The 25086-nt window shown below is 43.3% G+C and overlaps 1 protein-coding gene across 2 annotated transcripts in view; it reads left to right on the forward strand.

The window, feature by feature from the left end:
- Positions 1–25086, forward strand: part of SMAD3 (SMAD family member 3) — a 78173-nt gene that overhangs the window by 26256 nt on the left and 26831 nt on the right. Inside the window, exon 1 of one of the 2 annotated variants that reach the window (XM_054837294.1) lies at positions 22918–22998. The exons of the other annotated variant lie outside the window; for it this stretch is intronic. The gene's annotated coding sequence lies outside the window, so the exon portion shown is untranslated. Of the gene's footprint in view, positions 1–22917; positions 22999–25086 lie in introns of those variants that run through there. 2 annotated transcript variants of the gene reach the window in all.

The following is a 25086-nucleotide window of genomic DNA, read 5'->3' on the forward strand; positions in this document are numbered from 1 at the left end:
CTTGTTGCTTACTTGCTATTATTGCTTATTTTGAAAAAGCAAAGCTCAGTGCTCCACATTTGGCTGAGGTTAATCTTAGTGCGTGAGCTGCTGTGATGCTTCCTGGGAAATGGCTTTCTGGATCCCATCGTTTTGCATTCCTCTGTATCGGCCCAGTTCTCAGCCAGGCACCCAGATTTTCCAGCTGTAGCGCCTGTCTTAACTTGGTATCAGATCCCCAAAAGTGATACCACACAGCAGATCCTAGGATGTAAAATCCAATAATGGACCTTGCCTTTAGGAAAAAAGTAGGTTCAAAATAAACTATATCATTATAGCAGCTCCCAGGAGGCTATAAAGTAGTTTAGGTGGGTACAGATGATGTTGATTTAAAGCAGAATGTTGCAAAGCTTTGGTAGTCTCTGCTCCTGGGGTTAACATTCAGATTTGTTTAAAACTCTTCTTCGCTTTGCTTATTTTAAATTACCCCGTGTCAAGCACTGAGACTCAGACCCAAAAGGAACCAATTCAAAATGCTCTCGATGAAGCTGAATGCTGGCTTCTTGCTCCACTAAACTGCAAAGCCCTTCCTGGGAAGAGTGGATTATAGAAATCCTGGTTCCGCTGAAGGAAAAAGGATTTTTCCTATTGACTTGTGTGCGGCGAAGGCCTTGTGCAGCAGCTGAAGAGGGTTGCGGAGGCAGGTTTTTAATTAATGGCGGGGGGAGGAATCTGCAAATATTTCCATGCTTTCTGAAAGATGAAAAGGGGACTGCATATCACTTTTAACGTCAATAATGTTAATAATGCAAAGCCACAAAAAGGAAATTAAACTTTAAAAACCATGTTAAAATAACACTGAAGATTTGACTATGGCCCACAGAGGCAAGAAAGTTCAAAGGGAAGACTGAACTTTCTCTGACCTTGATGTGCCTAGGAATTGCAACACAGTTTCTCTGTAATATTATCCAATTTTTGGAGTCTTTACCAAAGCAGGAAGAGGAAGGTCAGTGGCACCCTATTTAAACTTGAAGTTGTTCCCTGTGTAGTTCGTACAAGACTAAAAAGAAAGACTTTAAAATTGCAACTTAATACATCCAAGCTATCAGATGATTATAGATGTGTGTCTAATTATATGATACCTATCAGAAAAGTAGAAATCTCCTTAAACATACTAGTTTTCCGTTTTGTTTTTTCCCAGAGAAGGTATATAAGCAAAACGTCTTCCTTCCAATTAGGATTAATAATCTGTTGTTCCTCTAAAATTTTAGACTTTTAAGTTGTAAATCACTTCACTTTATATATGCTTCTTATTAAACACCATTAAACCTTTCTGATATATCTCCCTGGCTGATGGTTTGGTTTTTTTCTTGTTGTGCTACAGATATCTCGGGTTTGGTATGCATATGTGCGTGGGGAGCTTTTTTAGTGGTTTTTTTTGCTCGTTTGGAGTTTTGTTACAGATGTTGGTATTTTTTGGCCCTGCACTTGAAATACTGTCAAGAAATGTAACACTTAACAAGCTGGGAAATTCTTGAGTTAATTAGTGCTGCCTTTCTCACAGGTGTTAGAACCGTTTCACTTTTGGCTTCAAGAGGAGTTTTTAATCAGAGGTTTGAGTGTTTGCTTGTGCCTTGGCAACCCACAGAAGAGATCTATGCCAGCTACCTTCTTCACAACATACTGGTATAAACTGTTATTGCAAAGGAGAGATTAACTTTATGCCGTAACTTCAGTTTTATACCAGCCTAATGAGATGAGGCAGTTTGACTAAGGGTAGGAGCTTGTTCTCCGTGCTTTGTTGTATGCACCCTTGGGCTCTGAGCAGGGGTAGTGTGTCCCCACCAGAGCCCGTCCTCTGTCCCACCACCTCAACACTGGGAGGCTCGACAGATCCTTTGATCTGCCCACCAGGCCCAAGCCTCACGTCGCCTCCCCTACTGTCATGGTTTCCCCTCCATCTGCCTCTGGAGCAGTCTCCAATCCTCTGTCACCACTTTTCTGTATCCCCCAGATGCTCAGTCCATCATTTTTTCTCTCTTGGCTAGTTTTGTCCCTCACCAGTGAGCCCATCTCCGCTCTCCGTTTCTTACTGCAATGTGCCAGACGCTCTGTGTGGCATTCCCCCTTGCCCATGAGAGGGACAGTCTGTGTATCTCCATTTCCCTCTGCCTTGTTATCTTACACGTTTTCTTTTCCCCTTCACTTTGAGGGTACCACGGACCCGCAGACAGAGTCAACGTGTGTAGATGTGTCCCTGTAATGTGGTGGCATGCTGCTAGCTTGCACTGTGATCTGCAGATTGTTACACATCTCCTTTAGGCCGTTGGCAAGATGTCTTCTGCTTTTGCTATCTCCTGTCGATTACAGTGGGTATTTTGGTTTTCACCAGAATTGATAGGGGTGTTTCTCGCTAATGCTGTTAAAAGTTACTGTATTACAGCAAACTCTTGTTTAGAGAAAGGCATACAGCCTTGCATGCTTGGCTGTCCAAAAAAACCCCAAAACCAGAGTGGCCCAGAAGATGTAGAGGTGTTTATGGCCTAGGCTGGAATTTGCAAATGAGTAATACGCTGTACAGAAGTAGCATGAGGCTGCTCTTATGGACCCCTGACGTCGCGGTTGGGTAGTTTAGAGTAACTGAATCTGAGAGGAGGGAAGTCCCCAGAAGATCCCCGCTTTCACTGGGGAAGCCGTGGTGAGAGAGCGTGGTGTGGAGCTTCACCGTCTGCCAGCCGGGTGGCTGCCGTGGGTGCATTCGAAGACTTTGTGTGAGGGACGCTGCTCAGGTGGGCCGAAAAGGTTGGTGAGTAGAGGTTTCTCCCTAGGCTGTCTGCTTTCATGTTGGCTGTGCAGGTCTATGACCTCCGCAGTTTCAGTAATGCTCCAGTTTGGAGCAGGTTGTCAAACCCCTGTGGTTTTACTGTGTGTGTACTTCACATGTATTTTATTGATTCCTTAGAGGGTAAATTTTGCTGTTTGTCAGTGTGAGGGGGAGGGATTTTTGGTGAAGTGTGAAGTCTGCAATGTGGGTACTTGAATTTGGTTTTGTATTTACTTTTTTGGAGAAGCTCCAGTGAAGCTCTTCTCCTCTGACTAACTCTGGAGGCCTCCTGCACAGACTGAGCAAATGGAATTCCCACAAGAGACACTCAAAAAATTTTTTCTTTAAATAACAGCCAATTACTATAAGACTGCCGCTGTATATACTCGTTCCGTACTCGTTCCAAATGTATTTGATTATACCAAACCACACAGTGTACATGAGACAAAGACGGTATAATTTGCAAGGGAGGGTTGTCGGTATTTCATTTTTACAGTGACCTGTGAGATACCCAGAGAGGCTGACTGGTAAAGAGCAATCCACAGAATTCACTGCTGAAACAACGTGCGAATGATGTGTAAGCCCAGGACTGTGAGAAGATTTTTATTTTTTTTTTTAAAGTTACAGTAAGCAAATATATACACAGATTTGACTGGCCTGATCTAAAGGTCATGTGCGTTTCACAAACTCTTCCTGAGCTTTGGATTAAGTCCTTAGTCTCTGAAGGGGAACAAGGGAGTTGCTTATTGGGATTGTGTGCGTCTGTCTGTCCTGGGCTCTGCCTGATACAGCAGGGTGGCTGTTCTGTAAGGAAGAACATAGCAAGGAGGGCGTGCGTGACAGCAAGGAGGATAGTACAGTCGCTTCCCCCCTCTCACACACACATTTTTAGAAGTTTTTAGGCAGGAGGACTGTAACAAACAAGGAAGCTCTTAGAAATGTCTGTATTAGAGTGGCATATATAGAGTTAACTGTTACTCTTTACTGTTGTAAATTATCGTAAAGAATTTCCTGTCTTGTCACTGTGAGATATAAGATAAAGTTTATAATTTCTTGTTGCGTTTACTTGTTGCAAAGATTGTTTACACACATAGGTGATATGGAAATGGCATTAAATATCAGGCTTAACAGAGAACTGGTGGACTTGCACTCCTGTTCTCATCATAACTTCAGATCGGTTAGTCTCCCTTTGCCTCAGCTTCCTTTCTTTGAAATGGAGCGTTCTTTTGGGCACCAAGACAAGTATGCAAAAGTGTATCAGGCACTTGGACGCTGTGGTAATGGGGACCATATACTTGCATACTTACATATAAAATGCGGTTTTCTTTTTCAGGTTATCATAAACTCTTTGTTGTGCAATGATGTAAGTAGGGAAAACTTAATGCTCTTGAAAACACCATGTAGAGTTTCAGCATCATGAGCAATGTTTCTACTTGGGGATAGAGTATGGTGCAAAGGCTGCATTGCAGCATCCTTTTATTAATGAGTAAAAATGATCTGTGCAGCCCTCAGGTTTTGCCCCAGTGCTGTAAGGGAAGACCGATGCCACAGTAGCAAGCAAGCAACAAAGTGTGACTTCGTGTAACCCTTACCCACTACGTGACCACAGCCAGGAAGGGAAATCAAGTTGCCTACCAACACTGCCATGCGTGAAATGTAGCTGGCGTAGCACTCAAATACACGTTCTGGGGACTTCTGAGCTCTGCAGGGCAGTAGGCACAGTCATCTTCCCCTCTTGCCCTTTCTCATAGCTTTGCTTTTTTTAGGGTAAGAGAAGACGTAGTCATGGGCAGGCCTAACTTCTTATTCAGCAGAAGTTCTGCTTGAACTGGATTTCTGTGATGAGGTAAGGCACTCTTGAAAGTTGCCTCATATATCCCCCCTCTCCTTTCCTGCCTTCTCTTGGGGAATAACAAAATGGATCCCTGCCTCAGTTAGGCACAGGAGGGAGCGGACTGCGTAGTTCATAGAGAAAGCCGACATAAAACCTAATCTCCTTCCTAAAGTGGCTAGATTAGGGTTGTTCTGGTGTCATACGGAGATGTAATGGGCCAGTATGTGCCAGGAGGGATACTAGCAGTCAGAAAAGCATTAGATACCTTGCAGGTTGCATGCGGACAATGAAGCAGGATTTTCAACTTGAACTTCTAAATTACTTAGATTTTTTTAAAAAAGAAACTAACACAAATTTTCAGGAGAAATGGAATCAAAACTTGATTTGCCAAGAGTCATTAGTAGGAGGCAAAGAGCAGTAAGTAAACATGTTCATCACGTAAGGTATTTTTAAGGCAAATAAGTACAGCCAGTGAGTTATATTTTGGAATCATGAATATTTTTTAAATTTTATTAGTGAAACATTTGGTCTCTCAATGACTTCATTCGGGTAATCTTCGTCAATCATTTTGTATAACTCTGTCTCATGGGAGGGTCCCCTCGCAGTACAGAGGATCTTGTATCTGTATGTATCCTGACTTGCCACTAAATTTTCTGCGAGTTTCCACAGAGGCACGTGCAGCAAAGACATTTTGACTGTACATCTCCTGCTAGTGAAGATCTGGCGTTTCAGGTGGCTTGTGTCTTGCCCTTATGGATAGGACCACGTTATGACAACAAAAGGTGATGGAAGATGGTAGTGCTTAGAAAGGAGGACCCTGCTAAATCTGAGCATTTTGTAGCCCCTCCTGGAGTGTGTTCTTCCTTGAGTTGACAGTGACTGTGATGGAGACCCAAATGCCAAATGTCTCTGCCAGGTGGTTACCACTAAGACCATATGTAGCCATACTCAGTGCTGGGCTGGTGAAGAAACCAAGGAGAGTGCTCACTCCTTGCAGAGCCAGAGGCTCCAACAGAAGTCTTTCTTTTCACTTTTCCCTCTGTAAGAAAGGTGAACAAGAGAAGAAAGATCCTTAGGGGATAGGTGGTGGGAGAGGAGAGGCTCTTGCACAGCAACCTGGGAAAGAGAAGCTGGATATCTGGCCTTGATTGCATTGCTGGTAGCTCTAGGTCTCAGTCCCTACTGAAATTAATGGAAGCAAGGATGTTCCCTACGAAGCCGGCACTTACGTCCTGCATTACTCTTGCTTCTGGGCAACAGAGCGATCCAGCCAGCCTTAAGAATTTAACCAAGGTTGGAAATCATGTGTTTCAGAAAAAAAAGCTAAGTTTTCCTGTGGAGTATTGTGCCTTAGTAATATTCTCCAAGGTAGCTAAACAGTCTGCCAGTAGAATTTTTTATCAGTTATAAATATTGAATAATTTATAATGGTAAAAAAAAAAGTCTTATTGATACCGCTGCATCAACAATAGGGCTTTTGGTGAAAAAATTATTACAAGAATCAAACTTTAATTTACATTGCTGTGCCAATGAAGATTTCAGGCCTGGCTTGGTGAAAACAGAAGATAAAGGAGCTTAGGTTTCCCAGTCAGAGTTTTCATCCAAGAGTTAGTGCTGTGCAAAACCAGGCTGGAACAAAACAGAACTGCACAGCGATGAGATGATCTACCACACGCTGGGCTGAAACGTGTCTCGGGGTGTGTGCTTCGTCAGCAGAAATACCTTACTGGGGGAAAAAGAAAGTCACAAAGTTCTCTGTGGGATTACTGCCAGTTTGAAATACTGTCTCGTGCTTGCTTGCCTACCAGAGTATAACATGAAGCCCATATGTTGGTTAGAACTGTAGTTAGGTCATGGTTAAGAGTGAAAGGACTTGATTGCATAAACAGAAACAAAACATGGGTAACAATTGGTGGTAGAAAGAACAAAGAGAATAAAAAATGTTTTCCTAAATTGTTTTAACCAGTAACACCCCACATGAAGGATGGCTTGTTCTTTGGGAATGCAGTACCACAAGGAGTGGTGAATACATGCAGCCCACAAGTTTGACAAGGTCAAACCATCGATTTTTAGCAAAGCTTATTCTTTTTTTGTTGTTTTGGGCGCTTGGGGTTTTTTGGGTTTTTGGCAATGCAAGTTGCTTTTACTCTGTGATCTTTGGGGTGACCTTTGGGCATCACTACTGGGAAGGGTGCATTTTTCATCAGTGAAGAACACTTTGATATTTTTGGTATTTGTCACCTATTAGTACCAGTTCAGCTAATGGTGATACTGACCTTCATTTATCACCCTTCATACTCAATCATTAAGATTTCATTGTCTGGTAATCTATTGTGAAATGCCATTAAAAAAGTGTTTCATAATGTAGATGAAACAAAGCCCAGCTTTCATTATTTAAAAGTGTGCTATCTTTCTGCATAGTGTGTGGAAGATCTTCCCATGAAAGAATGTCAGACATCAACTGGAAAAATGAAGACAAGTGTTAAAGAGAACCTACAGACGGCAAATAGGGAGTGGAATGACAGCAGAGTGGAGTGGGACCCATCTGCCTTCTGCATTTGCAGACCGATCCTTTCACATGTAGTCAGTGCCAAGGTAGCTTTCCCTGTGCCTACTATGTGGCCACCACTGGCAGCGGTACCTTTTCCAGTTAGTCTTCCTCAAGTTAGTGGAGCTATTTGTGGAAACAGGGTTATCAAGTCAGAATTTAACCTGTGAGCTTTAATTCTGCTTTTCTTTAAGTGAGCAAAAAGTTTGTCATGACCCCACAGTTGCGTACTTAGTTTTATGCTTAGTGACAGAATTGATAATCTATTTAGAAGCCTAAAGAGCGAAGAAGGAAGAGCTTATCTGTAACGCCAGCATAGATTCTCTATAGCATACCCATTAGTGCTCTTGGATTTGTGCTGCGGTTGTTCGTACCGTAGTAGATGGGTATGTGCCTCAGCAAACCGGCCCTTCATTAACGGGACTATATTCAGAAGGGCTCTGGGTCAGGGAGAGTGTCTGTGCGCTGCAGAAATCAAGAATATGAAGTATTAAGGCATCTCCTGAAGTAGCACAGCAAGAATGGAGGCTGATTTCCTGTTGGGAACTTTGGCTGTGCCAAGAAGGCTCCGTTCTGCAGCCGTGGTTTTCTGAAGCACATCCACGGTGTCACTAAGGCACCTACGTAAAGCTGACAGTCAACACTCGTAGTACAGGCCTGTGGAGCAGGTGCCAGTTGTTTATCACTGGCTTTAAAAGTATGTCACTAAACATGGCTTAGAGTTTTTGTTTTTAAGGATTAATTATTCCAAAAAAGTTGAGGTTCAAGCTATAAGTAACACAGGTGAGGAGGGTGCATCCATCGCGCAGCCAGGGCTGAGCCAGCGCTCCTTGCTGGGCAGCTTGCTCTCAAGGGATCTCTGATTTGAACCTGCTTCCCCATGGGTTCATTCCTCCTCGTACTCCTTTTGTGCTGGCACAAGTGCTTTATCGCTGCCTTTAAAAAAAGAGCCCATTGTACCTCCCACCTTCCTGTCTCTGTTTCTTTGTGCTTTTTTCCATTTCTAGGTTTTGTATTAGAGGGCTCATTTGGTTCACTTTAGGGAACTGCGTACTCCCTTGGGCTTTAGTTTCTTTTTTCTGGGGACAAATTGTGACATGCTGCCATTTTTTCTCAAGCCATTGCCACCGATGCCATCGAAAAGCTGCAGCCTCCCTCCCTCCAACACTTCTGGGTGCCCTGTGCCGCTGCACCCTTGCTCTCTCCTGGTTGCCCACACAGCTCCTCTATTACTGCTCTGTATTGAAGAATGGGAACATACTAGAGGTGAGAATGTGTGGCTGGACAGCACAGCATTTTGGGTTTTAACTTTGCCATATCATGTCACTCTTGGCCTAATTAATCTACTAAGAGGCAAAAATTGTCATTATCAGCTTCCTGAGTAATACTTCGTTCTTGGTAAGTGGAGACTTCCAGGTCTGATCAGAGCCTGTTACCCTTTGTGCTCTTGATAGAAGCCAAAACACTGATTCGATGGGAATTTTTTTTTTTAGTCTGGCGGTGAACACAGCTATTTGGTTTATGAAGCCTGATTATTGCTGTGTTCTGGAAGGTGGATTCTGGACAACAGTACTGCTAAAATAAACACACTGCTGAAGGAAATCAGCTTGTGGTTAATTAGCAGCACAGAGAATGAATATGTATCAGTGTTCAGATGTTTGAATTGGAAGTTCTTTATATGACTTTATAGCCTTGGATGCACAAGCATTTTTTTAAATGCTAAAGAGCCACTGAAAATGTATTTTTAAAAGCTTCGTTGAAGGCAGCTTTCTGTATTAAGCTGATTGAACTGAGGGCTGGTGATGTCATTTCCCTCAAACTTGCTGCAAAACTCTCCTATAAAAGCATAATGTTAGGAAAACCACAGCAAAATGAGAGAAGCAAAGGCATGTGCCCAAGGAATAATGCCATCAGAGGCGGAGTAACAGCACCAGTCTTGCACCACCGACTGGACAGGGCCCAGGCTGCGTTTCACTAAGGAGATGTTTGAAAATCTCTTGTCCTTCTCGAAGCCCGTTTGTGCAATGCTGACGCTTTTCAGGAAGGGCGTCTTGAGGGTTCCTGTGATCCTGACAAGAAGAAAACAGCCTTGTTGTAAAACAGCCTTTTAAAACAAAATGTTCCACCGAGAGCAAGTTGGCAGCACCATTGTGTGCTTTCCTTGAAATGTCTACTGACTTAAAGCAAGGCGCTTCTGATTTGCCTTGTCTGTCAGCTCCTTCAGCGTATTTTCTTTCGCGGCTTCCCTTGGTGTTTTTTTCAGGCGTGTGTTCTCCTCGGATAGGACTTGAAGCAATCCCAGGAGCTTAATGCAGTCACTTCAGATGCATTAAGACCTGCCAGGAATGCTGTTCTTGAGCAGTAATGCGTATGGAAAGTCCTGGCATTTTTACTGTGAAAGGAACCTTCTGTATAGAGTAACTCAGACTCTATGTGTGTGGGGGAAAGTAATCAAGTTTAAAAATACAGATATCGCTAAATTTGCCCACACATCTTGTAAACATTCTGTGTAAAATGTTAAGTCAAAGTGGTTTAACATTGCGACAAATACAAAGTAGAACAAAATAGTCTTAAAGAAGAAATGTGATGATTCCTTCTACGTAGCAGTCTCCGTTCCTCTGTTTCCTCCCCCCGCCCCCAAAATATTAGGCAGACCATTTTTAGAATGATATGGTAGAAATATCCTTCTGCATTTCCTGCAGTCTGCTGTGCTGAATTTTGGGCAGAGTTCACTTTGGGATTTCACTAGTGAAGCTGAAGTACGAATCCAGATGGGTTTGGGAAGGTTGGGCCAGGATTGCTTAAATAGGTGTACAATCAAATTAAGTCTGTTGAAGCATGAGAATAAGTGGCCTGATGGGGGTTGCTGAGCACCCAGCAACTCCACAGAGCACAAGCAGCCTCATTTTCTCTTGCTATAGACCTTTTGTCATGATTTCCACTACCAAGGCAGAAATCTGCACTCACCCAGCAGCAGCGTTTCATACCCGCTCTTGCACTCACTGGCCCAGATCCTCAGCCGTGGAGCAAACACCAAGAAGCCGTGGTCCTCAGAGCAGTGCCGCAATCCCTGCGTGGGCTGGAGCTGACTGCCGAGAGCTTTCCGGAGCTGCTCCCACCTGGGGACAGGCTTCCAGCTGCCCATGCACTCAGGTGTGTCCTTGTGCTGTTGGGAGGGGACTGGCATAGGGCTGGCTGGTGTTCCCTGGGAAATGCCGGGCAGAGGAATCGTTAGCTATACCTTCCTAAACTTGCTTTACATCTTCTGTTGGCTGAGCATCTCGCCCGCTTTGCGTGGTGGCTGCACATGGTGCTGGGCAGTGCAAAGCCAAGGGAGCTCTCACTGACATAAGCTTTTTGGATTTGGCCCAAAGAGAATGAGCCTTTTGGACGAAGGAAAAAACAGGAGACCTGCTGGCTAAGAAATCCTTTATGGATCGCAGTAGACCGGAGTGATTTTAACCCTGTATTGCTATGAGTAACAGAACTGGTCCTTCACATAGGCTGGTGTAACTTCATCGTTTATTTTTAGGAGAAAGACTTTTGAAGTTACATTTTCCATTCGGCGAAGTTTGGCTTTAAAATTTTTCAGCTGTTCCAAGAAAGAAAATGAAATGTTGACTTTAAGCACCGCAGTTAAATACTCTGAAGCTGTGAAAGTGCATATTTCATAGGGGAAAGTTCTGTTTTTAATGCAGTAGTTTGCATTTATAGGAAAGATAAACCTGGTCTGAAGTAGCATTTCTCTAAGCCTTTTTTGGTAGAATTTGATCAGTGGTTTAAGCAACTGTAACTGATTCCAGGAACACTTCAAAGCAGGCACTTCTCATTGGCCATTTGCAAAATCACCTTCTGAGACTGAGGCTCTGGAAATGCATTTATTCATAGAATATGTCTTGCATTAGTCCTCAGTTGGCCAACAAAATTATCTAAGGCATGTCTGAGGCAGCTACTAAAAAGAAACTTAAAAGGCATTACTGTTCTAGTGAGGATGATGCAATACACTTCTGCTATTATCAGTCTCAAAGTAAAATTAAATACATTCAAATGAACTTGTTCTGAAGGGATTTGATTAATATGGAGCTTTAAAGCAAAGTTGCTTTGAGTAAAGGCCCACGCTTTTAATGTACTGGGCATGAAAGCCGAGGTAAAAGGCGAGTGTCCTTGCCCACCCCGTTGCTTATCCCAGGTTTGCATGCGATGAAAAGGAAGCGACACATGATATTCCGTGTTGGCTTTCCTCATCTCGCAGACAAGGCCTACAATTGTTGAATCTCTACAGCAGGAAGCAAAATGCTAAATATGTTTGCTTTTATTCAGATAGGAGTTTAGATCAGAATGGGGGTGAATATTCTCTTTAAATAAGCATGCGTAGTTGTTGCCTTGAGGTACATTAGACAGTATTGCCTGCTGGCGCTGAAATAATAGGTGCTTGCTGAAGAAAATATCAAAGACCTTTATTTATTTTTTTTTTTTAACCACTTCATTATCTAAGATAACAGCAGTGTTTTAAGATTTCAAAGTCTCTTTCATCCTGACCGAGCAAAGCATTTAAGTGCTTCCTCAATCCATCTCCTTTCTGCAGGGCCCTCTAAATATACTCTTAGATTTAAGCACAGAGTTAAATTAACGGAGCTGCTGCGCAAAGTCTAGCAAATGCTTAAACGTAACATCGACGGGGTTTTTCTGGAGTGCCAACTTGGGTAATGAGGAATTATTCACTGGGGACCACACTTAGAGCTTTCCAAACGCATCAGCAGGTGAGAACGGCAGAGACACAGACGGGAAGCAGGTGGTCGGTTTGCTCTACGCCCGCTCCTGACAAATGGCACGCTGTCTTCCAAATTTCTGGCTTCACAGCCCTCTGGAGAATGTGTCATGGCTGTCAGAAAACAATTAAGAAGCCATTACGAGGGAATGCTTTTGCCAATCCGGCACCTGACACAGCCACCGGATGCACCTTAGCTTATGAGTCAGGAATGCACCAGCCACAGCCTTGGTCACGTAAGGATTCCCCTGCTGCTGGTATGCACCCTGGCCCTCCTCCAGCCCTTGTCTCGCCTTTGGTTATTTTATTTTTAAGATCTGAAGGATTTGGCTCAAGAAAATCCAATGCCACCTTTTTCCACGTTATTGCTGTTTGTTGAGAAATAAATGCCTTCAAACTATCCAATTATTCACGCGTAAACTGTGTTTATTTGCAGTGCTGCTGAGTCTCAGGTGCTGATCCTGCCCACGCAGCCACGTGCAGCGCTCCCTCTCCTCCCACCCGTGGCAAAGTTACAGAGGTTTTGTATAAGCCAGTGTGTGCTGTGTGGTATGCAGGCATACCGCTCAGCCCTCAGCGGCTTCTGGGGGCAAGTCATTCCTAAGTTATATTTTTGTCTCCTCTGCAGTGTGCATCCAGGAACGTTGCATGGTCTTAGTGCCTCTTGTAGCTGTCCGTGCTGCTTTTTTATTGCACCAGAGCTACTAAGCAGTAGCTGGCTGAGCAGCCAGAGGTTTTATAGCAGTGAAATTCTTCGGTGTGGGAGTGTGCGGCCCTTGTTGAAGTTGCAAAACCGGAGACAACCTTATCTTCCTTAAAAATAGGAGTAATAATAAAAAACAGATTTTAAAAATTCCTATGAGAGTCATGATAATTTATCAAGGGTGATCTGCAGAGGAAAGCGAAAAGGGTTGGTGCTCTTTGCTTTACTGATACACATACTTCCCCACAGCCCCCTCTTCCTGGTGCCACTCTGTGATTTTCAGAAAAATGTATATTTTTAGTTTTGTGCGTCTTTTCCCCTCTTTCCTTTCCCTGCATTTAAAAAGAAACAAAATGCTTCCCAGGTTTGCCCACCTGGATGTTAGCACGCATGTTTTGAAAGTAAAATCTGATTAATTGCTGGAAGAAGAATGTGAAGGTGATGTTTTTAATTTCTTTTCCCCATGAAGCCGCTTCAGACTTCTGATATATAACAACTGCTCCTGTGATAACTGCTCCTTCCTGTTCGTCCATTTCATTTACCTGTTGCATCCTGTTGTAAATGGAAATCACGTTCTCTTTGGGTCAGGGACTTTCTCTTTTATGCTGGTTGTGTATTAGCCTTGATATTTGATGGGGGTTTAGTGGGGATTAGTGGGTACTACCATAAAACAATTAGCATCCTCAAAAGTCAGTGATCTAGAGGCCTGGAATGGAATTTACTGAATTCATTGCCTGTGCAAATGAGTGCACAGCGTTCAGCTGGAGGGCTCTGCTCATTCCCTTCCCGGAAGGTAACTAACCTTTCAGGTTTTGGGAACCTGTTTTTGTTTGCTTTTCTGAATACCCTTTTACGCCTTAGAACTTTACTTTACATAGCTCTGGGCACACTGGAGGTTCTCAGAAAAGATTAGACTGTCTGAGTGATCGCCTGTATTGTTATACCCAAGGATTGTTTATGGCTTTTTGTTTTAGGGACTGTTACGCATAACTGCATTGAATGCTTTTAAAGTTTGACATCCGTTCTTGTGATATGGAAATTCTGGAGTGTTTCCAGTGTCCTTACAGACTTTCACAAGAGGCACCTATCACAGATATTTTATAGAAAAGCATTGAGACCGGTGGGGACAATTTTGATAAGAATAAAGGACCTAAAAGGAATCTGAAGGTTTTGAGAACTTGGGTCTAATTCACCCAAATCTAGCTAAACTACATGTACAAGAACAAGAAACGAATCTTGCTGTCCTCTGGTGGAGAACTGTGCCCCCAGTGCTTCACTGTTTTTCAGTCTGCTGTGGCTTTTGCCATTCTCTCATTTATGCTAAACAAAGTATTTTCCCCTTCAAGCCCAAACTGCACAGATGGGAATAAGGAATACAGAATATAACGCCTTCTAATTACCCGGGGCACTTCTGGTTTTTTTTTTCTTTGACTTCTTAGTAGGGAAAGGAGATAGCAACGGCCCTTCACTCGCAGGGAAGAGGAGTGTTTAAAACCACCGCCAACTGCAAGGAACCGCGCTGCGGTGAGTCAGCACATCTCAAGGCTGGGTTTCCTGCTGCGGGCAGGGCACAGAGCTCCTACAGGTGCTGGCCTTATCAGAAAATGGATGGTAACACTATTTCCTCCTTCCACACCTCCCCTCCGTGCCCCCAGCAGGCGTGCGTGCCGAGGGACAGCCTGCCCGTGCCGAGGCCGCGGCAGCCCAGCCGTGCTCCCGCCAGGTTTCTTGTTCTCCCCGTATAGAGCAAGATATCTGGGACAAGGAGCGCAGCGGCTCTGGCATGAAGGCTGCAAACTACTGTCCTACTTTTTGTACGGGTGGCCTGATTTGTACAATAGTGCCAATTCACATTGTGGTGTTTACAGAGTAAAGACAGGATGTGCGCCGGCCTGTCTCAGTGCATTATCTGCTCATGTTATATTTTTAGGCTCTTGCTTCCATGACAAAATATTCAGTGACAGTATATTTGCCTACAAGCCTTTGAAGGTCTATTTTGCCTCATGTAAGAGTTCCCATTGTGTGGGATTCAGCCAGCATTTAAGCAGCAACGCTACGTTTTACATATCATCTCCATAATGTTTCTAGAAACAAACTTTGTGTTGCTTTCAATAAAGCCACGGGTCCCGCCTTTAAAAAGGTTGAGTTTGTGGCAAGCCAACTGCCGATCGGTTCTTCATGCCAAAGAAATTGTGGCGAGCGTTACGAAAGCAGTAGGATGTACGTGTGGTGCTGTTAATTACAATAAATGTAGCAGCCTGTGGAGTAGCTGCTCTCAGGGGCCGCTGCTCAAGCTTGTCTTACAAGCAAGGCTGTATTCATAGCAGGGGAAAGACCTACCCAGCGATCCTCAGTTCATTCGGCAAAGCAGGAGCAAAGGTTGTTGTTGCAAGTATTGGAGCTGAAATGTAAGTAAGTAGTGCTCGGAGGAGGAGAACAGATACTTCTGGTGTGAAGAGCTGGGCCAGAACTGTGGAACTTTCCACCAGCAGAGAGAGAGCTAATTCCCCAAGCTCAGCATATTCAAAGCCTGAATGCAAAACTCATCTTTTCCTTGAGGAGTTTTTTGCCTTTTTTTTTTTTTTTTCACAAGCTCACAATGGATAAAAATAAAATCTTAAGATCTAATCCAGTTAAGATTTTTCTCCCTGGCTGAGAAGAAAGAGAGACAGAAAGAACAATAAACACTTTGTTTCCCTGTTGCAATATCTGGTCAGTGGTCAGATACAAGAGAGGTAAAGAGGTCACGTAAACACAGATAATTTGGAACTGGATATGCTGCCTTACGGGTCTGGGTGGTAGACTGAAATTTTGGTGGGGACAGAACCAGGACAAAGCTGCGTGGGCATGACGACTTAGATGACTGAAGAAGACAAATCCTCTCTTTCGGGCTCATCTATAAATCAATTACCATTTGTTCCTTATTAATAATTTAGCTGCCAAGAATGTGCTTATTGCTTTAGAAGGGGGGAAAAATACAGACTGTCCCTGAACTGAAAAGCTGGCTGTCTAAAAGATGCAAGACAGTACTCATGGGAATATCCAGAGAAAACTGTAACTGTGGGCTATATTAATTACTTTAATATTTTTGCACCATCTCCTCCCTGTAAACCTTTTTGTCTGCTTGCATCATGTCAATAGTGTACGGCGCATGCAGTTTAACTAGCCTTTCCAAAGAAATGAGACAGTGAAGGATCATCCTTCCATCTCATCAGGGCCGGAAGGTTTTTCTGTGCCCCAGTGTAGTGCTGAAAGCTGCACAAGGCAGGGAGAGGCGGCGAGGTGGGGAGGGATGGAGAAGCCAAGATGAAGCATGTGGTGGACATCCAGGCTGGGCAAGGAATTTGGGAAGAGGGAGGAAGCCACAGTTGGGATGAGCTCTCAGATGTGAGATATAAAGAGGGCTGGAGTGCCTTGAAGACAAGGTTTTGGGGCTGTTTGAACTTAATACTTCGTAGAAGGTACTGGACAGATTAAGAGAGGAGTGTGATTAATGGCGCAGAATGATAATTTCAGCAGCTGGGTTTTTTTGATGGGTTGGAGGAACAAGATATTTATCTGATGTGCCAGAGAGAAGGGAGAGATTAGATGGGATAACATAAGGACAGGCAAGTAGTTTTGGTTGCTAAGAGGAAAAAGAAGGGGTTTGTGGGGTTTTTTGGGTTGGGTTGTTTTTTGTTGTTGTTTGTTTTTTCTTAAATTTTGTGCAGGAAAACGTGTCAAGGTACAAGTAGCAAACCAAACAGAAAACGACTGGGGAGTCTGCTAGAGGTGGTGTGGAGCAGTGGTTGCAGATGTTGGGTAGATTCCTAGAGAAAGGTTGAACATCATTGTTATGCAGCATGTCTGTGCCAGGATGGGGATGAAATCTGGGTCTTCTGCCTCCAGTTGCAGGCAGTGTCCTTGCCATTACACCAACAGTGCTCAGCCAGCATAGCAGTGCGTTAAAGGTAAGGCATGGCACAAAGCCTGAGTTAATAAACTCGGTGGGATGTTGGGAGGCGGTGAAGCATGGAGTGCTGCCGGTGCTCTCCCGTACCGAAAGGCAGGAACCTCTGCAGCACAACCCAATGCTCTCGCTTCCCTGCTGTACTTTAGAGCGCTGGTTTGGGATCAATTCTGGTCCGTGGCACACCGGGCACTGCAGTGGCCTTTCCCTGGAAGCAATTAGGAGCAATTTCAGAAAGTTTATCTGGGCGAACGATGTTGTCTGCAGACTCGGAGGTTTGGGAATGGGATAAGGAAAACGGAGAGGAGTTGGGCTTGCTGGTGTTTAATGTCTCGTTGAGAAAGGGAGTTGGATCCTGTTACATACGAAGCAGACAGTTGGTGCAGACTCTTAGTAAATAGACTTAGTGCTGTGAGGAGGAGGTATGATTGGTCATTGCCCATGTGTATTTTAGAGCAATCAAATTTGTTTCATGGAGTTGTTTTTTGAGGATGGAGTGGGTGTATGGACCAAAGGCTTAGTCACGAGGGGAGGGGAAAGAAAACTGTCTTGACTTGTGAAATCAAATATTTGTGACTTATCCCATTGTATTCCTATCTTCGTGTAGCTTATGCTCGTATTCACATGCTGTAGGAGTGAGCAGTGCTGCCAGATCTATGTGTGGCTTGTATTCCTTTTTCTAGCGTTCAGGTAGGTGTTCAGAGAGGATTGCCTGCTCTTTTGCACCCTTGCTCGCGTGCTCGCTCTCTCATTCTCACTCATGCCTTGGACAGCCCAGATAGTATTTAGGGAAGGTGTAGGTAGTGAGACATCTCCCGATCAACAAAACCTGGAGGGTGCTTAAAAATGTGTGGATGATTCACTGGAAGGCCCTCTGTTCTCTGAGTCACAGCTGACCCAGGAACCTAGCAAGTGCATTATGCTGCTGAAGAGGAGACGTAAAAAGAAGGCCATAATTGACCGTTACCTCTCTATGCCTCATCGTGTTGTTTTAGAGAAGCTGGGTGGTGTTCCTGGGTCTTCTGTCTGCATTTCATCTCGAGTAGTTATTGTGGTTTGCTTCTAAAGTTTCCGTCAAGCTTTGATTTGGGGTGAGTGGTAGTGGTCTTCATGTTGACCATGAGAGTGCTATAGTGTTGCTGTGAGCTGCTAAGCAGCATTTTAGTGGTACTCTCTTCTTGGCTATACCACAAAGATGGATGGATCTATTTGTATACTTGTATAGTTTTGAAAACATTTTAGTATTTGAAGAACTGAAAATTGTTTTGTCTTCCGTGGATTCCCTTTTTGGTTCACAGCAGAGAGATGCTGGTCTACTGCTGCAGGCCAGGAGGAATCTCTCCTGTGGCTCTAAAGAGCTTCCAGTCTTTATCTAGCATTATTGCTCAGGCCAGTACTCATGAAGGTTGCCAGATGGCAAGGTGATACGAGGCCTGGGAAAGAGAGGCCTGTGTGGTTACAGGATGGGAGCAAAGAGGAGGAGAGTTGTGCTCCCAAACAGCATTCCTTGCCCCTTTTGTGAGAGCCAAAACCACAGACAGTCCAGCCAGACTCCTGTGTGGCTGGCATAAAAGGCACCGGCCAAGAGGGGCCAAGAAGAAAATGAGGAAGAAAAACATCCCTTGTTTCTGGAATTCTGCTGATCATTTTCCATAATTTGGCTGATAATGGCTGGCAGTGTCACTGTCACCCTGGACCAGCTGCCAAAGACACCAGGCGCTCATTCCCCTGCGTCACCCTGCTCTGCCGACGTTTGACGGAGGATGATGGGAAGTTGGCGTGAAAATCAAAAGCAGCTTTAGAATGTGCTCTGGCTTTTTCAAGTACAAACTAATATTTACCTGTGAGTCTGCTTCCCTCCTTGTTCCCCTCTCCTTGGCAAGCTCTAGATCGGCTTCTAGTTTAAGCTTAATGTTTAAGCTTTTATGCAGTCAGGTTCCCAGGATGCGAATATTAAATATTCTTTTTAGTTTGGAGAGAGGGAAGGGGGAGATGACAACAGGAAGGCTACTTGAAATGTCTCTCTGTTACTTAAATGTGAGTTTTGATGGAGTTGATATTTTCAGCTGTTCGTTATGGACACCTCATGGAAAACTTTTGAAAAACATCTCATTTGGGAACAGTTCTGTCTCCTGTGGTGGTTGAAGGGTAACTTGTTTTCGTGTCATTTTTTTCTGGACTGTTCTTTAATCACTTCTTGCCTCAAGTTTTTATTACTACTGACATTTACATGAAAATAAGGTATTTGTGTTGATTTCGACTACTTGCTTTTTCCTGCTCCTTTTTATGTCATACCAGCTGGATTTCCATACAAGCAATTGTAATGATAAAACCTTTACAGGAAAGGTACTGTGCACGCACATGCTTGAGATCCTGTTTGGATGATAAGAATGACTTAGCGTGATACCGATACGTGCTTTATAGTGCTGTTATTCATGCCGCCGTGCTGCTCTCCCACACATCCTGCATTAGTCAGAGTGAAGCATTGAAATTATACATCCTTGCTTCCAGCCATATCACCAGTGCAGAGCTGGTGCAGTGTAGGGCAGGGGAGAGTGAAGGATAGAGGGAAAACATCTGTGCTCGTGTTTAGTGCTGCTTTCCTTCAAATAGATAGCGAGTGCTGCAGATCTTGATGGGAAAATGGTGCGTCCTGATAGAGGGAGCAACAACGTGTAAGAAGTCTGATTTTTTTGGTGAGCAAAGGAATTCCTCGTGCCTTGCAGCATGGGGAAAATACTCTTGCCCCCTCCTTTTCTCAAAGCTCTTCAGTGTGGGTTTTTTTAAACGTGATATGTAATTTAGGAAAGCAGAATTGGACTTCCATGAATAAGATCATTATCTTGGCCGGAGGGAATGGCTGAGGGAGTGACTTTCTCTTGCTGCATGGCACGTCTGCTGTGCTATTAGGCTGCGAGTGGTAGCCTGAAAAAAAACCTTTCAAGTGATCAGTAGATTTACTAGAAGAAAGGAAGCTTTCAGGTAGGCCACATACACGGCTTCCTTTTTTGCTGTTAAGAGTTTTTGGTGGGGAAAAAAAAAATGTCAGCTGAAGCATTTTCCACCTCTCTGGTACAAATAACCCTCTTCGCTTATTGTATAGAAACAGTCCCCCAAAATAAAACTAACAAACCAAAAGCCCGTAACACCACCTCCTCTCTTCCCTCACGCTCCTCAGACGTGTTGTAAAACCTGATTATGAGACAGAGAAGTTTACAAAGTTGTTCCTCCAAATACACACAAAGTCTTGCAGAGTCTTGAGTCTCTGATTTCACTAGTGATTACAGACATAAGAGACTGTAAAATATTAACTTCTGTGGCTTTTAATGAGGCGTTTCATCTTAAATCTGCCGCGTTCCCCTAAGACATCACACTCTTTTAGGTTTACTTTCTAAGCTGGATTTCTCCTGCATTGCTGGTGACTCATAATTAAGGAAGTCAGAGTTGTAAAATTAACACAGCCTTCTTCCACTACCCTTTTCACCTCTCTCACACGGCACGCACCTTGGGTTAACTCCTTGTGGAAACTTCAAGGCTTGTTTTGGTAGCAGAGGTAGTTCTTTGTCATTGGGACCGAGGAGGAAAGTCTGTGAGAATCTGCTCTGTGATGAAACACGCAGTCTGCACATGGGAAATGATTCATGCAGAACTGATTCATTAACAACTCGCAGGACGCCAGAGCGGGTCGGAGGCTGGGAAAGCTCGATTGGAAAAGAGAGGTGGTTAATTGTTTGGGAGAACGGGAGAGACTGAAGGCTAAAGAGCCCAGACTAAAGTTTTTGTAAGCAAGCTGCATTTTGTTTAAAGTTGCTCAGCCTTAATGAAGAACAGGTCCTCATCCCAGAGCCATCGGAGCACATGTGTAGCTCTGCTGCTGAATGGATCCCAAAGGACATCCCTGCGGAGGGGCTCGGGCTGGGGGAGGGCGTTGGACGGAAGCGTGAGCATTTGTGGGACTGGGTCCCCTTGTTTGTGGTCTGCTGTTAATTAGTACTGGTTGTGCAAATAATTATATATCTGAGTTGCTGTTAAGCCAGCTTGAAAGGCAATATAATGTAGGGCCAGTGGAATTAATGCCAGATTTAAAAGACCTATGTAATTCAAGGAAAGGATCGATCTACACCTTAAGTACCTGAGTTGCTTTTGAAAATGGGAGATGGGCACTCTGGAAAATTTCACCCTGGATCTTGTTATCCATGCGGGGGAGGTACAAACACAGATGTCAAATCTTGAAATAGCTGCTTTTCAAATTACAGGAAAAGCAGCAACATTTTCACTATATAATAAAGAAAATAACAGCAATGAACTTCGAGTAGCCTCAAACTATTCCAAACAAGATAATTGGAGGCTGTATTTTTAGTTATATCTGCTATAAAGTAAACATGTTCTTTGCCCAGGACCACCAAAAATGTTTCCATAAGAAGTGTTGGCTTTGTCCCAACTTGATAGAATGCACAAACATTTGTCTGAGAAGTCAGTTCCGACTCCTGGTATTTATATGAAGTTTCTGTTGAAGGCACTGGCAATTGTATATATTGTGAAGGAGAGTCCAAGGTCTTAAAACTGTCATTTTTCAACAGTCACTGCGATAATCAGTTTTGCTTTTGTTAGCAGACATATATATTTGGGGCAACAGCTCTTTGTGTGAGACTTCTATCTAAACATTGTGCAGTACATTAGTTTCTTTTTCAGCAATTGAGAAGCATATTCTTTTCTTTGTTCTTTCGCTCTGGTTTTATTTGGGCTATATCAACAGCTGATGCTAATTTGCATAGCTCTCCTGACTTCAGTGAAAATATGAAGATTTATTTCCCTACGGTGTCAAGAAGATGCATGTTGAAGCTAGATATTGAATGTAAATCAGTATAAGAACCATGGCAGCCAACAGAGTAACTGAGTTTTACAGCAGCTTTTTTTGTTTGATTTCTAGCAAGACCATGTGCTCCAGTTATTCAGTCTTTCTTGAAATACTTTTGGTTTGAATGCACTCTGTGTTATGGAAGGTTATCTGAATCTCTTGGCGTTTCCATCCATCCATTTTCTCTTTATGAAACTCCTCTGAAGATACAAATACAGAGCCCAATCAGTATGCCTGGAATCTCCTCGGAGAGAGGAAGTTGGTGGTTCGGTTGGATGAGAATGTGTTGGGTTTTGGATTTCATTATTGGAGTTAAACACAGGATTCTGGGAAGAAATGACGAGCTCATATGATAAATGACTTTTCAAAAAGGCATGCTCCTTTTGAGAGGCTGAGCTTCTCTCTGTGCCTGTTTCCTCCACCCCCAGTCCCCTTAAGGCTCAAGCACAAATAAATTTAGATGAGTCTGACACAGATTTGAGCAAATAAACGTTGCTGAAATAAATAAAAGGGCCAGAACTGCTTAGAAAGACTGGATTTAAAATTTAAAGGAGTTATAAAAATCATATAAAAAGTCACATTTGCTCCACAAAAGGTAACTGGGAAAGGGCTCGATGTGATACCTTCAGAAGCACTTCTGGCCTCAGATTCCACTTACATCCCTTATTCTCTATCGATTTCTATTATTGGTAATTTAGTAGTAGTGAATTACTACATTCTTACCAAAATAAAGCTTGGTCTACCTGCCTCGTGCAGTAATAATCAGGATAGTTAGGGTGGGTTTTTTTTTTTTTTTACCTTGCTTTGCTGACAGCTGTGGGCTTCCCCAGGGTAGAGGGGTACCACTGGAGACATTTTAGCTGTGATTGCTGCTGCGGTTGTTAGAAATGGTCTGTTTGCAATGTTGTGCCTTGCTGGGGAATTCACTGCTTTCCTTTGAAACGTCAGTAGTAGAAGAGTGTTCCTTTGCTGAGAACTACCATCCGCCTTGCAGGTCCAAGTGCAATTGGACAAGTGTGGGTGGCAGAAATATTGGGATGTATATTAGGAAGTTTAGAACTGGGTTTATGATTAAGCCTTAATTAAGCATTAGGATCTTTTATGTCCTTTCTGGGGTAGAAGGGTGAAGGACGTGCACGGTTGGGCCTCTGAAGTACCCATCTTCTGTGCTGCCGGCTGCAAGAAAAGGAGAAGGTGAAGGAGATGTAGGGGCATATAATTACAAAATGGCTAAAAATAGAGGAAGGGGAGCTGGGTTTGCTAGCCAGTAGCCAATATCCTATAGCTGTGGCATAAGCAGAAGTGGTGTAAGTAACAGAGATTAGTAAAAAGTACAGAGGCAAAAATAGTTAGATTGTGATACTACATGACAGAACAAGATCTATCTGTAGCTTTAAAGAAATCGGAATTAAACTAAGCTGTTATTTGCATGCCAGCAGGGAGCAGAAGTGGACACAGCTCGGAGAAGAGAGCTGTGGAGTACAGGACAAGGAGAAGGCGGCTTTAGAGAAGCAACAATGGACAGACAGTTTATGGTAAACCAATAAAACGTACTTATGTCTGAATCTGAAATTAGACTCTGAAAAATACGGTCTCAAGGCACCTGCTAAAGAGCTTAGCATTACTGGAATCTTAATAAATGACTCATGCTGTCATAATCTGATCCTGACATCAACTCTCCGTGCTGTATTTCTTCAGCTTTCGAGTGGGGGAAGGGGAAGTCTGCAAAGCCTTAGTAAAGACTGAGAGATGTAAATAGGCAGTAAGAAGCCCACACAAGATATACTGATAATTTCTGTATTGTCAGCTACTTTTTGAACCCAGAGCAAGCGAGACTTGAGTAGAAGAATTACGCAGCATCAGAAGAAATGTGAATTGCTCTTTGCCTTTAAAATCTTTACCTGATACTGGAGGCTGTAGATTGTGGCAGTCTCTGTTCAAGACTTCATGGCCAGCAGATGCGTGGAGCTGTGCCACCCACTGGCTGTGATCCTGTGCCTACCCGTAAGTACACACGCAGCGGTCTGCCCAGAGAGCGGGATAACCTTTACACGGGTTCCCAAGCTTTGCCCGGTGCTTCCTCTTGTGCTTCTGCTCTTGTTAGCAACTCATCACGGAGGTCAGAAGCATCTGTGGTCAGCTACCATCTACAAATATAGAGATACGTTTTTCTTCTAAATCCAAAGGAGGACTTTAATGGGAAGAATAAGCAGTCCAGATGAGAGAGTTACCAGTACAAAACAGCGGGGATCTTTGATAACATCAAGGGGGTGATGAACTCCTTCTTCCTGGTACCGGCTTTGACACAAACTTTTCTTTTGCTTTGGGAGAATCGTTCAACTTCATTGCTTTGGGGGAAGTAAAAACTTACCCTCTCCGTAGAGGCATGTTGCAAATTACATGTTTTAATTCTTTTAATCTTCTATAAATTTAAGTGCTAAGTACAAGTATTAATTATTAATTTCCCCTATGGCAGTGTGACAATGTGCATTGCAAACCTCAGTTCGACGCAGTTACTTCTATTTCTAGAACGTGAATGACAGTACTGTTAAAACTGCACCAGAAATTGGAAAATTTAGTGATGCTGAGCAAATTGAGGGGAAAGAGATGGCAAGGGGTCAGCTTTTGAATTACAAATGTGCTGCATGGGTCATTTTTTTTTATTCAATGTTGTTCATTTGGCCAGTATTCAAGGAAAGTTGAGATTTTATCCAACTTTTCCGTGAAGCCCTGTGGATATTGCAGCGCTCTGCACACAAAAGCCAGATTCTGCTATAAGAATAAATGCTTATTTTCCTGGTGTAGACCAGATGCAGGGCCAGTAAGGAACTACTTAGCATGTTTTGTGCCTAAGAGAAAATCACGGCCTGTGGCCATAGTTCTTGGTGCATTTTAGGGCGTACTGGCAACTTATTTGTCATGGTTTTAAAAAACAGCTTCTGCTTGTGGTTTTTAATAAGAAACCCTTGGAAATACATAAACTTTTTCTTCCTGATTGTTTTTCTCTTTTCCTTACTCCTTTTTGCACATGCTGGTGTTACTGGATACTTGAGCTTTCAGGCATTTTGCTCTCTTGGAAGATTAATGACAGGGATATAAAACTGAGGGGTTTTGCAAACAGGAGTGTATGTGTGTGAATAGTATGGGGAGGGAAGAGATCTCCAACAGAGTAAATCTGAACCTTGACCAACCCCCCCTGTAATATCTTATTGCTTATATCACTTTGCTTAATTTGCACTGCTGCATTCCACTGATTTCAACTTTACTTTTCAAGAAGTAGAATGGGTGCAAGAAGTTTCATTACCCATCTGGAGGAAAGATAGCTGCAAAATGCTGAAAGAGGAAAATAAGAACTAACAAGTACATCTTTTAAAATGTGCAGTTTGTTTTTTTTCTTTACTGATTCAGGACCTTGCAAATTAAATCAGAGCTTAAAAAAAACCAAACCCCAAAACAAAAACCCACCCACACAACAACAAAACCAACAAAAAACCCAACCCCAAAACAACAAAAAACCCCAATCAGACCTGGAAATCAAATTCCTGTTACACAATGTAATGTTCTCCTATTTACTCCTCTTTTTCAGACAGTTACAGAGGATTGTTTAAAGAAGGAAAAAAAAA

The sequence above is a fragment of the Grus americana genome, chromosome 10, assembly GCF_028858705.1.
Source record: "Grus americana isolate bGruAme1 chromosome 10, bGruAme1.mat, whole genome shotgun sequence".
Classification (NCBI taxonomy): domain Eukaryota; kingdom Metazoa; phylum Chordata; class Aves; order Gruiformes; family Gruidae; genus Grus; species Grus americana.